Source organism: Drosophila suzukii, chromosome Y (assembly GCF_043229965.1).
Source record: "Drosophila suzukii chromosome Y, CBGP_Dsuzu_IsoJpt1.0, whole genome shotgun sequence".
NCBI lineage: Eukaryota > Metazoa > Arthropoda > Insecta > Diptera > Drosophilidae > Drosophila > Drosophila suzukii.
Window position 1 is genome coordinate 6,813,310 of NC_092085.1, and position 3,885 is coordinate 6,817,194.

General features: G+C 42.0%; 1 pseudogene; it reads left to right on the forward strand.

Moving 5' to 3' along the window:
* The first annotated feature begins 894 nt into the window (after window positions 1–894).
* On the forward strand, window positions 895–3,582 carry LOC139353718 (uncharacterized; annotated as a pseudogene).
* The last annotated feature ends 303 nt before the right edge of the window (window positions 3,583–3,885 follow it).

The window sequence follows — 3,885 nt, forward strand, 5'->3', positions numbered from 1 at the left end:
CGCGTTTCCATACTACTTCGGTTGTGTGACATTTATAACGTACACAGCAAACACCTTGAAAATCAAAGTGTAAGTTTTTACTTCACATCGACAGTCGTCTAGTGATCAAGAATTTTTGATCATTCTTAACAAAAGACTATAACAGCTCGTAGAAGTTAATAACAACTAGTTAGTAGCTAACGTCTAGTAAACAACTTGTATACATCTACTAAACATATTGAAACATCATCTACTAAACATATAGTAACCAGATACTAAACATCTAGTAACCAGCTAATAACATCTAGTAAACAACTTGTATATGTCGGATCTTAAATTATGGTAGTCAGTGTAAAAGCATTAAATCAAATCTAAACATCTAGTATCCTGCTAATAACATCTAGTAAACAACTTGTATATGTCGGATCTTAAATTATGGTAGTCAGTGTAAAAGCATTAAATCAAATGCGTGTATCAAGTGACAATTCTCGTCTCTGCACTCTAACGGTTGTTTGTTAGTACGCTTTGTTCCGTCTATTCGCCAGATGGTCAGTATAGTTCGATGCGAACATGAGAAAGAAAGTTGTGAGAGGTTAGAGGTTTGAGAGAGAGATGCGCACTACGATTGTTGTGCGTGTATTATTGAGCCACTGCGAGAAACAGAGACACGAGTATGCTCGTTGCAGCATTTTCGGGAGGACTTTTTCGGTATGCAAGAAGGCTGGCGCGCATTCTCAAATCGACTGTGGTGTACTCAAGGATATTCGCCGTATACAATCTGCGCAAAATTTCGTTGAAATGTGTAAAGCTTTGCAAGCGTCTGTGCGTCCACAAAATTAAGTGGTTTTGTCAAAATTTAACCCAGATTTAACTGAAGCCGATGCGACTCAATGGTGTGCAACGGCAAGCAATATTATGGACGAACAGCAGATTGATGGCAGCGCACTTATCATGATGTTGAGTAGGTGCATGCAGGGCAGTGCTTCAGCGTGGCTTGCACAGATCTGCTATCCCGGCATTAATTGGGAGCAACTATTTATACAACGTTTCGAGATTAAGGAAACGCCGGCAGCTATGTTCCTGAATCTTCTGAACAGCCGTCCAGCCCACAACGAGTGCCCTGCAGTGTACGCAAGCCGTATGGTGACGTCATTGACCACAAAATGGCGCAATATGAACGCCGAGGAAATAGCTGTATCCACGGTACTTGCGCATATGGCCAATTTTGATAACCGTTTGCAGCGTATGGTGTTTTCGCCAAATGTACAAACTAGAAGTCAACTCCAGATGGAACTGAGATCATTTACATTTGACAAAAAGCGCCATAAAATGGCGGAGTGTAAACGGAAGCGGTCTGGATCGGAGAATAAGCAGCATCGTGACTTGCAGAATGTGACCTGTTACCGGTGTGGACAACTTGGGCATCTTGCGAATCGGTGCAAGAACAATGCAGCTAAATCTGGAGGAGTTACTAAGAAGAAATGTAACCAATGTTTTGTGGCTGAGCCAAAAGGAGTTATGACACACCAGGGTGAGATCTTTCCTATTTGCTTTGACTCTGGAGCAGAATTCTCGCTTATGCGAAGTAGTGCTGCCGATAAATTTGATGGCAAAGTTATTAATAATATTGTCATCATACGAGGTATTGGCGACGCTGGCATTTCCAGTAAGCTACAAAAACTATCTAAATGCATTATTAATGGAAATATTGTAGAAATACTGTTTCATGTCATAGCAGATAAGCATCTCACAAATGATATTGTAATTGGTAGGGAATTCCTTAGTCAAGGATACGAAATCATCTTGACACCTGATAAATTTGAATTTGTTAAGTCTAAATCTGTAAAAGTCTGTAAAGTATCTGAGCCGTCTGCTTTGTTACTTAATGTTAATACTGAAATGATTGGTAATGACAAGGAAAACTTAATTAAATTACTCAAAGACTATTCAGCTGCATTTATTGATGGAATCCTTTGCACAAAGGTTAATACGGGTGAGATGACTATTAGATTAATTGATTCAAACAAAACTGTGCAGCGGCGTCCATATCGTCTGAGTCCAAATGAAAAAGAAATTGTACGTGAAAGGATAACAGTCTGTTATCCTAATCTGTTATTAACAGAATTGTTAAACTGTAACATTATTCGACCTAGTTGCTCTCCCTATGCTAGCCCTATACTCTTGGTTAAAAAGAAGAACGGATCCGATCGACTTTGCGTTGAATATCGTGAACTGAACAGCAATACTGTTTCCGACAGATATCCCTTACCACTTATCAATGACCAGATTGCTAGACTGGCGGGTGCCAAATATTTTACTTGTCTGGATATGGCTAGTGGATACCATCAGATACCCATTCATCCCGATTCTGTTGAATATACCGCGTTTGTTACACCTGATGGGCACTATGAGTATCTGACAATGCCATTTGGCCTCAAGATCGCCCCGTCTGTTTTCCACCGAGCCATTATAAACGCATTGGGAAATCTTGCATATTCTTATGTAATAGTCTATATGGACGACATAATGGTGGTGTCATCTACCATAGAATTAGGTATGGAAAGTGTTTGTGCCTAACCGAAGTAGACACTTCCGGGTCACACCGCGGGACAAGGGGGTAATGAGCACTTGTCGCTGGCACGGGGACGCTTTGCTGGCAGGACGATCGCGTCGCGGCAATGGTAACGATAGTTACTGCAATGCCGGACCACAGGCGATGCGGAACTGCGCTGGGGTAGAGCTAACGTGGTTAGCTGCTAGTTGAGATAGTGTATTACGAGCCTTATTCCCAGATGTAGGAAGTAGAACCGCGGAGTTAAGAGGTGTGTTGATAACTGATTTATTCTTCATTTGGTATATGTTTATATACTACTTGGAACACGGAAGTTTAGTGTAATGATTAGTGAATGAGCTATATTCTAAAGTAGGTAGGTAGGTCAGGAAGTTTTGATTATGGTAGCAGTTTGTGTAGTTGGCTCGGCAGACACTGCAAAATGTTCTGACTGCATTGGCCGGTCAGTGTGCCGTTGAGTCGGTGAGTTAGTGAGACATATAATATGCTGATCAGCTGTTCTCATATGCAGTGGGTGCTACTGAGCGCCTGGTACTGTTCCCAACTTGGCTACTGCTTGATTTGTTGGGTGTGGTCATGTTGAGTACCTTTGGGTACGAACAGAAAGATTGAGGATTGTGTTGAATGTATTGACTGCAGCGGGATTCTCTTTTAACATAGCAAAATGTGGATTCTTAAAAACTACTGTACAATACTTGGGGTATGAGTTGAGGCCTAATCCGCGAAAAATTCTTGCGTTAAATTCCTTGCCACCACCGCAAACAGTTCGTAGCGTAAGACAGTTTATAGGATTAGCGTCTTATTTTCGAAAACTCGTGTCTCGGTTCTCACAGATTATGAAACCGATATATTCTTGAACTTCGAGTAAAACTGTGTTTAATTGGAATAACGAGTTGGAAGATATTAGAAAAAATATTATTGCTATCCTTATAAATGAGCCTGTACAACAAGTACACACAACATCCACAACATCCAATAGAGTTACACACAGATGCAAGCTCTTACGGTTATGGTGCAATGTTCTCGGCTGAGGAACTTGTGAGATGGTTCCAAAGTCGCCTAGCTGGGGCAACCGAGCGGGTCGCAGGTTGCGGATAGCGGACGACCTCTCTCGAGGTCAACTGTGAATAAGCTGGTGGGATAAGTCAAACACGGTACCGTGGACGGAAACCCCAGTAAATAAACAGTCCCGGACAGCCAGCGGGTATTTTGCAACGAAGCAATACCGACGATGCGAGTTGTTCAGCCGCATCTAAATAGTTGCTTTACACAAACCCACTCCCAACACAACACCTACCCAACTCCCCTCCCAAACAACATCTCACTCCGGGCCG